This window comes from Gavialis gangeticus, unplaced genomic scaffold, assembly GCF_001723915.1.
Source record: "Gavialis gangeticus isolate Ggan-Ray unplaced genomic scaffold, GavGan_comp1, whole genome shotgun sequence".
NCBI lineage: Eukaryota > Metazoa > Chordata > Crocodylia > Gavialidae > Gavialis > Gavialis gangeticus.
The window spans coordinates 244,508,614-244,518,721 of record NW_017729032.1 but is presented as its reverse complement, the minus strand read 5'-3'; the positions used below and the strand labels follow the sequence as shown (position 1 = coordinate 244,518,721).

Below are 10,108 nucleotides of genomic sequence, written 5' to 3'. Positions count from 1 at the left end.
GTATAATCATTATACCAGCTTCTTCAATGTACTGAGACTTCTGAAGTTAAAGAACCTAAATATATAAATTCCATTAGTGATTTAAAAATCCCACTCATTGCCTAGCTGCATTTTTAGGTGTCTAGAAGCCTTTAAAATCTGACATCTGAGAAGAGGTAGAGATTAGTGATATATGAGGAAATATTGGAAAAAATTAGGATTGCTGGGTTTAGTTAAGAGGCTCTTCATAGCAACAATTATATAAAAAAGTTGCTAGGATGGTGATAAATTGCTCTCGTGTCCACAAGGGGCCAAGAATGAATTAAAGTACAGCAAAGGGGAGTTATCTTACATATTTGAAAAAACTTTCTATGGTGGTGGTTAAGCAATGAAACCAATTTGGGATATGGAATCTATGTCACTGAAGGTTTTTAAGTGCAGGTTAGACAAATATTTGACTGCAGTGATTTAGTCAGAGATATTCTTGCTCTGAGCAGGTAGTTGGAATAAATGACTTCTTGAGATCCCATGTTGCCTTTTGATTCTATGATTTGTCTGAAAAAAGTATGTCCAGCTGCAAAAATATGTGAGAAAGATAGGAACTAATTCACCTTTGACTATTGGAAGACATTTCCTACCTAGCTTTCTTGTCAGGAACTCCTTTCTGTTCTTCAAGTAAGAACAATGTACTAATGGCCTTGAATGACCATTATCACTGTCTTGCTTGATGCAGGTAATGTGTTATTACTTTCAAACCCCAGATAGGCCTCCAAAGGTTATTTGGAGCTTTTCAGCAGGATCGTGTTTTAAATAGTTTGGAAATCAGCACTGCTATTGGTTCTGGAGAATGAAATGAAGAAATGTATTTATTTTATGGAAAGGAAAATTAGAGGTGGTTTCTTCATTGAACCACCTTGGAATCCACTTTAATAAAATCGGAGGTGGAATATGCATATAAAATTCTTAAGCATTAAAACAAGCCTTGAGTGGATTTTTATCATTTTACCATAAGACAAGGAGAAGTGCAGTAATAGCAGCACTAAAGGTTTATATAGCAAAGTCAATTTCATTGTATAGAGCAGAACTAAAAAGTACCAAACCCATGATTCATTCTGAGGTGGGGAAAATCTCTCATTACCTTTAAACGCACCTTTTATTTCTACAAAATTCTCTGCAAGAGGGGCTCATGTACCCTGAAATGGGCCTGCTTACTATGAACACTTTAGCTCAATTAAGACTTTAAATTAGCTGAGCTTTCACTCCAAGCAGGTATCCTTAGATGATGAGGGCCCATCTTCTTGTCAGGCATGCCACAAGGTTAGCCCTGTAGCCTACCCATGTGTCACTTTGATCCTTTTCACCTGCTTAATTGCTGATCTGCTTTCTTCTCCCTGCCCTGATCTGCTACCTGCCTTACAAAGTGGCTGCCCATGCCACATGTGGCACATGTTACATACAGGTTGACCACTCCTGTCCTAAAAAGTGGATTTTAGGAGCATCTGCTTTGACAAATAAACTATTCTTTGGGCGGTTACATATTTGTCTTCTCTAGATGAATAGCATGAGAAATGTGCTGATAGTCATTAAATATTTTCCTAATATTTAAAGCAAGCTATACATTTAAGACTTAAAGATTTCAGCATGCTGATAGACATACGGGCAGTAATATTGTCTTGAACTTTACCGTTTTCAGATAAATAAAGCTCTCTCTTGGTTGAGAAACTTATCTGTCTGCAGCACATAGCTATAAGCAATCAGGGTCCATTATTAGGCAGTGATTCACTTTAACGACATCTGCATTGTCATGGATAGGTGCTGTCAAACTCCATATTCAACCAAGTTATGTTGTTGCAAGAAGAATGAAATAAACATTTCACTTTACTATTTGTGATCATGTTTATTCTTTGGAGAGATAAGAGGAAATTTCTCTCCATTAGTGGTAAATTTCAAATATTGGGCTAACATTGACAAAAAACTATTGATTCTTTATAACAACTCTCACACTGCCTTATAATCTCTCAGCATATTTGCATTAATTGCACAAAGAAAAAGGGTCCAAATAAAATAGAATAACCCTATTTTGTTTTACTGTTGTATATTATTGTATCTATATTTCTCCTATATGCTCACATATTATTATCTGTTTTAATTATGGTAAAACGGGTAGAATGATCATCTTTGAATGAATTAGAATGTATGTTTTGAGCCAAAAGCATACATTATGTAAAAGTATTGTGTGTGTAGTTTTATTGTCATTTAATTGTATTGTTTTAGCAAGAGCTATAAACAAACTACTAATATTACAAGAACATGGTTCTATTTCTTGCCTCTGTTCTTTTATGGGGTGAATAATGGAGAGGGGGAATTGTACGGGGGATAGGTGGAGTAGTGGTAAAAGCTTTGTGCATTCTTTGAGATACTTCTTGCAGTGTTCCTGAATCATCACAGCACATTCTTAACTTTTATTTGTTCTCACTATGCTCTGTGTAATAATGGAAATCTCTTTGCAAAAGCACTTTTTTATTTTACCAGAAACCATTTCGCATGACAGAGTAAAACTTAGTTTTGCATTGTGGTGTTGAAGGTTGTGAACATTTACTTGAGACTCATGGAAAAGAGTTAACGATAGCTCTCACTTCTGGTAAAAGAAAGTGCACAAGAGCTAATAATTTGTAAGTCATCCTTTATGCCATTTAATTTGCAAGGGAACACAATTGTTCAACAGGATATTGACATAAAATTACAGTATGTTCTCAAACTCCTAAACTTTTCAACTACTGATACTCTGGATTGTACTACACGTGGGCAGCATACAGAGCATTGTCAGGACAGTGAAATGAATAAGAAAACCATCGAACTTTGAAGGCTAAGAAATATTTTGCACTACAGATAGTTTGAGGGTAATTCTGGACAATCCCTTACAATCTGAAGTTAATGATACTCTACAGCCCTGCATGCTGACTGAAAATGATTATATTTTTCTTATAGATAAAGATAACATTGTGAAGACTCACCAAACTAACACCAATAAAACATTTTTCTTGCTGGTATTCTGGTATATTATCCTCTAGATTTAGCATCCAATAAATTTTGGTTCAACTTTGCATTCCCTCAACATTTCTACATATAAGAGCATTTCCATTTATCAAGTGAGAAGAAGAGAGCTGGATATTTAATAAAGAGATGGCAAACAATCTTTTTTCAATAACCTTCCATCACAATGAGGAAAATGGGTTCTGTCAACTTTGCCTGACCTACCAGAGAAAATAACTATTCTAGAGAAATCATAAGAACAAGAGAGGTTGACTGCGAAATCAAAGGATGGATATTGTTAAGATGCTTTGCATGGTAGGAATTCTTAGTTATTTCTTTCACTGGAAGGCTACAAATTGATCTTTTTCCCATTGGTTTGGTCCATTGTTCTATGGTCTCCAAGTACCATCGTAATTTAAGACAAAATCCAGGATCTTGTACTAGATATTGGTACAGAGTTCAAGACTGGGCATTTCTAGACTTATGTCTTGCAAAGCATGTATTAGCAAAGCCCATAGGATCACATGCAACCTTGCAGGATATATGTGTCTATAAGGCACTGTAGAATAACTGTCACTGAAAGGGATTGAGACTACTCCTGAAAGTCCACAAAAGTATAACCTACTACCCTTGTATAACTTTAAGTTCATGTAAGATGGTACTCTTCTAGGTCCAATTTTGTGGAAAAATGTTCTTGAGGTACATGCAGATATGAAAACAGAAGAGAGCGAGTTTATCTGAAACAAAATTGTAAACACTGTAATTTTACTGTATTAATTTTAGTGCGTCCACACATCTCCCAAGATCTTCAGCAAACTTAATCCTATAAAGAAGAATATGCATAGGTAAAAAACCCCACCCAATATTTGTACAGAATACATGCCTGGCAAATCTCTGCAATATAATACCAAAGACACTGATTTAAAATCAGCTAGATTATGTATATTGTTGTGCTGACTGGAAGACACAGAGTCGTTTCTTTTTTTCCTAATTCCTCATATTTTGTGTGTATATACATTTATGTGTATACACACAAAACATGAGAAGTCAGAATTAAGGGAAATGTGTTTGGAATCAAACATGATAGGGAAAAATTCCAGCTTTAATTGATCATTGTGAAAGATACATTTTACATGACAAGAGAAAGCTAACTGCTATATGCAATTATGTTAGTGGCAATGTTGGGTTCATAATTGATGAAAGGGAAAATAAAGAGTGATACAAAAATTATAGTTTGAAGAACAGAAAAGCAGGAACATAGTTGCAATGCATAACACTTCTAAAATATGCTACAGAACATCAGCATGTTTTATGCAAAAAAATCAGCATTATATGGTCTTAAGCATCACTTGAAATACCATGTAATTACTACTTTTATATTTAGAAAGTACTTTATTCTACATTTTCTATTACCTAAGGTTAGCTATTTTGATTGAATGAACAGAAATAGTAAAATGTAACTGAACTTTTAAGAAATGAACTACAGTAAATGGTGGTGTACACCCCCACATCCCTGCAAAATTTGGATAAATACTGTACCTGTTCGTGAGTGCACTAGTCCAAGTACTACACTACAATGAGATGACATGTTCTTTACTCCAGTAAAACTCCCACTGACTTCAAAAGAACTTTGCACTGCAATAGCATTCAGAGTACCTGGGTTTGGTTTTGACTCGGCAGAATGATGGATGGATTCTGCTGTCAGCAGATGGGAAATGGCATTAGCAAAAGGACAGGAAAAAACATTGCTTTCTTTCTGTCCACTAGCCCTCTTCCCTTCTGCACAAATACAGATCTTGTGATCTCCGCCCTGGTCTGCCTCCATTGCTGTCCAGTATGCTTGGGCTAAATGACAATCTGGCCCTGGACCAAACAAATTTAAGCAGCATAACAGGTGCAGAGAACTGTCCCCCGAATCTTCTTTTTCCCTTGCAAAGATCTAGCTCAAGGTCAACACACAATTTACACCCTACAAAAACCCAGTTTCAGAGAAGTTAGAGGTTGTTAAGTATGATATTGACTTTTAGCTTGACCTTTACATGAGGATAAATTTCACCTACTTTAAGGATATTTTCCAAAATGTATGTCATTCAAGTCACCAGTCAAATGGAACTGGATAGCAATACACAGCACAGAGACTGTAAAAAGTTACACAGAATATTTGTTTTTTTTAGTTCATACTAATAATTTGTACAATTCTAGGATACCATTAATTATTTTTTGAAGTAACTGTTTTAATTGTTTGATAGCAGCAAAGTAGTATTTCAATGTACACCAGTTCTCTGTTAAAACAAGAAATCTAAAGTAAAATAACGCTTGTGAATAGTCTTTATAAACAGCCATGGATCTGAATCAAATTTGCCACCAAACTGGCAGACAGAAAATACATTAAATGAATAGACAATTCAGTAATATCCACCAGATAACTAAAATTGAAATTTTATTTCTTTCAATAATATTCATCAGACATGTTTCTGACAAGACTTTTCTGAAAGATGAAGTGCAAATGGGAACCCTGTAAGAATGTTTATAAGAATTGTACATGACATTTCTTAAGCGCCACTAAGTACACATTGAATACTTTGTAAGTATATAGGCATAGCAACATGCAAGTGTCATGTACCTAATATTACAATATGCATTTTGTTTGCTTATTCATGAGAAAATTAAATTAAATAAACATGGTTCAATCATCAGTGCAATATATTTAATTCCAGTTGATTTTACTTACAGCAGTTTTATTTTATTTTTTTCCAAGCAGAGACGAACACTTCCAAATGTCATGAATTACAAGTCTAAGACCAGAGCACAGAGGAGTTCCTATAAGGTTACATTTATACAGTGTGCCAGCAGAGGTTGTTGATATAATCTTTTCACAAATTGTGTGTTATTTATTCTAGAAACTTCCTGCAGTACTGAAGGTGTTTTGTTGTTATGAAATATCTAGACTGAAAGTAAAGGATGCACAAAGAATACATTATACGGTGTAAACATTTGCATTAAGGACCTGATTTTAGCTCCACTTAAACCAAGAGGAATGTTGTATTTGTCAAAGGAGGACATCTATGACTTAAAAAGCCTACAAGTTCAGCTCTCAAACTCTGCTGAGCTACATTCAGTAGATAAAAGTAGAACATTTTATAGTATATCTGCATATTTCTATAGAAACTACATAGTGACATGTGGAAATCTATTTACATTTAATAAGGACTTAAATATGCACACACATATTTACTATCATGATTCAATATAAATAGAAAGGAGGAAGGAGCAGGAGGATGGAACAGTAATCCAGTCCAAACATAAAATATCTCCTTTGGTTGGTTCCTTTGGAACCAAAATAAACAGTTTGTGGGCATCATTTCTTTTTAACCAAACAAAATGTTCTTTGGAAACTCTTTTTTAATTTAATACAAATATTCTCTCCTTTCTTGTAAAGCCAGATGAAAAATAGAAACCTCTAATCATTTAGAAAAAAATAAATCCTGTGTGCAAAGGCAGGATAAGGCTACATGTAGTTTGCACTGGGCACATCTACACATGAAGCTACGTTGCTGTAGCAATGTGCTATGGCAACATAGAGTCTGCAGGCAAAAACCATGACACCACAGCTACGTCATCATAGCTACATGCTTGGCTATAGCACATTGCTATAGCAACATAGTGCCTAAAAACAACCATGCATGGCATGCATGGTGCTGTATGGGCTGTTACTGTGCCATCATTTAGTATTTCCAAAAGGAAGCACTAAATGACAGCGCAGTAACAACAGCGCCATAGTGATATACAAGATTAGAGCTCTCAGAAATCACTGCTGGACGCCACATACAGGGAAAGTGCTTAAAGCTGTGGTTCTCAGCTTTTATATAATCAAGACACCCCAGTGAGACTCGAGACACTCCTGAGAAAATGCCAGCTCTTAGTTTTTACCTTTTTTTGACTACAGAAAAATAATAGACCAATTTTGCTGTTGCAAAGAACTCAGAAAGGAAACAACAGGTCAACATGTTTTTTACCTTGTGGATTCTTATTTGAAATCTTGGGGTATGTCTTATGAAACATGTTTGCACCTAAGATTGCTAATGTTATATGGCATCCCATGGTACCAAAGGAGTTCAAGGCACCCCAGGGTGCTTCAACACCCTGGTTGAGAATCACTGGCTTAAGGGCTGACCCCCAGCAGGTTTAGATTTCATACCAGAAATATTTTTTTTAAATCCTTTAACTTTTCTTTCCTAACATAGAAGGTTCATTGGGAACGACTTTTTTTCAATCTTCTTTCTAGTTGGGCTATACTTTTTAACAAAGTAAAAAGTATGTTACATAGGCTAGATCTGTGGCTGTACACAGAAGGAATGCAGCTGCTTTAACCTGTTGCAGGGAGACTCCCCACTGCACCTGGGAAATCCCCATGTGCTATAAGTTATATTAACTTTAGTACTTACCACTGTCTATCTGCAATGCAGCAGGCATTTCAGGGAAAAATGGGCATAATTGGGTAACATGGTTATTCCTAATGGTTTAACCAAACCCTCTTGGGAGCCACTGGCAGCTCCTATTTATTACAGCAATGCTAGACTGGAGAGGGAACCGTATTTGTACTCCTGACTCTGTGCGAGTTGCACCAACCTCAGGATATATGGTGAGGTATTTAAACAGCAGCATGTCTTTGTTCTAGTTTCCATTTAGGTCATTCAGATGACTCCATCTGACTTCAATGGTCGTTAGATCAGGATTTCCCTGAACAGTCATGTAGGAAAACTTGGTGGTAAAAGTAGTTTCAGACAAAATCTTTCATGCATTGACATGAAAAGCTGCAGCATTACTTGTTTATTTGTTTAAAGTTTGAACTGAAGACTTTCCATGTACATTTTCATTTACATGGAAGTGTGTGTGTGTGCATGTGTGTGTGTGTGTGTGTGTGTAAAATCACAGGTTAGAATATTTTGATTGCATTTCTATTACATATTTAATTTAAAAGCTTGCTTATGATTTTAAAACTGACATTACAAACGTGGATCCTTTTTAATGAAAACAGTCATATTCCAGATGAATTGTATAGGATGATTCTTGGTGTTGAACTGATACTAACTTTGTGCTTTTAAAGTGTATGGGATGGATCCCACACCAGTCAAGCTGGTCTGAACTGATGGCAATAGAACTAAATTGATTTACACTAGCTGAGGGTAGAGTTCTCTATTATAATATTAGTTTGCAGAACAATCTATATCAGGAGACAGTAAAAATCAGAGGAAAGATCCATGAACACAGGGAAGATGTTTTTCTGATTTACAAATACACTTTTATAATTATTCCATTTAGGGGCAGAGATGTTGTTATAATGTGCCTAGAGACATTTTATAGCCCGTATTTCAAGAAAGTGGTATATGAAACATTGCAGGAATTATATAACATGTCATTAAGCCAACAGCAGTTGTTAAACATGTATATTAATCACAATAGTGTGCAAGCATGAGAGGGATATAATAAATAACACTCACTCAAGTTTTACACTCTTCCATCTAGCAATATTCATTTTCTTCTTTTGCAGTTTTGTGTGATCTCACTTTCATTAAATTTGGAAGGGCACAATAAAAAAATGACAAGAAGAAAAAGATCGACAGCATATAATTTTATGTTTAGAAAGAGTCAACTTTTTCATTAAAGGCAGCCTCTCTTCCTCAATAGAAGCATTTCATGGCTGCAATTTAAGATTACCTGACATTATTGTGAAAGAAATAGTAGAAATTCCCAGTGAAAAGGGTCAACAAAATAGGGGTCAGAAGAACACACCTCTGTCTGTTTCTCTGTTGTTCATGCTAAAAATACGAGGGCATATGGCAGTACATTTCAGCATCTTAGCATGTTAGGTTCCCTCAAGGACAGGACAAAGAAGAAAGCTTGTGCCGCTGAGCCAGAAATAGATTTCTGAACAAGGTTGCCAGACTTCTAGCATGCTAACAGTGAAGCCATTAGCAAAGTTGAAGTCTCATTTTGCCCTAAAGGTGCTTCAGTGGAGTCTTATGGGACCCAAAGAGAAAGGAAGGCAGAACTAGTGAGGAAGAGGAGAAAAATAGGGATTATTACGAATTAAATATAAGTACAAGGCAAGGAATTATACATATTGCACTAGGGCAATTACTGCATGTAAGTGTACTGTTAATTCATGTAACTGCTAGGGGCACTCTAGCTTTTTGAAATAATCAAAATGCATATTATAATTACATGGGTTTCCAATATCCATACACAGCAAGTACAAGATACTTACATGTAAGTACACTGTATTTACCTATATTTTTGCATAGTTTTTAGTGTGTACTTTGTGCCACTTAATAAAAAGCATTACTCAGTTTTTTTGTATTAGACAGCTTATTCAATTGAAGTTGAAGCAGCTGAATTTTTGGTATGTTCATCATAGATTACCATTTCCTAGGAATGAGGAGATTGGACAGCTGGAAGAATCTAGGTAGGTGTCGGGGAAAGCTGCAGTGTGAACATGAAGTTTTACGTCACCTTAATAAAGAAATGGAATATCAGATTTGTGATGTTAATTTAATAAACTTACCTTTAGTTTGAATGGACTAGTAAAGGTAAGAATTCCATTTTCCTTTTGGTAACACTTTACAATAAGTGGCACTAAATTACACTATAACTGCTATGTTACATGGAAGTACATGTAACTACACTGTAACTGTTGAAATAGCTACTGTACATGTGTGTACATGGTAACTTCAGTGCTGTTACAATCATGAATTACATAATTACAGATGATCCTGTCCTTTCTTTTCATTGAAATCGTTATATATATTATACTATAATGAAAATACACAAGATGTTAACTTTCATGTCTTGTTTAGAAAAGTTGGTTTTCTTCATATATTCTTTAGAGGAGTCTCAGTGCAAGATGAACCACCTTTAAGAAATGTGAGAAGATTTTTAAACGTCCTAGCTTAATGCTGAGCCTCAAGTTAAATATCAAGTTCCTTAAACTGCTTCTTAGTTTCTCTGATGACACTAAACAGAGTGGAAAGATGCACCCATTGCCTTGCGATGCCACTTTCTTATTTAAACGATTATGTTTTCAAAGCATAAAAAA

At 35.4% G+C, this 10,108-nt stretch overlaps 1 long non-coding RNA gene across 1 annotated transcript in view; it reads left to right on the top strand.

Annotated features, from left to right (window-relative positions):
* Positions 1–2,669: 2,669 nt before the first annotated feature.
* Positions 2,670–10,108, top strand: part of LOC109303488 — a 13,244-nt gene continuing 5,805 nt past the window's right edge. Inside the window, exon 1 of the long non-coding RNA XR_002099143.1 lies at positions 2,670–9,991. This is a non-coding gene — a long non-coding RNA (uncharacterized LOC109303488). The remainder of the gene's footprint in view (positions 9,992–10,108) is intronic.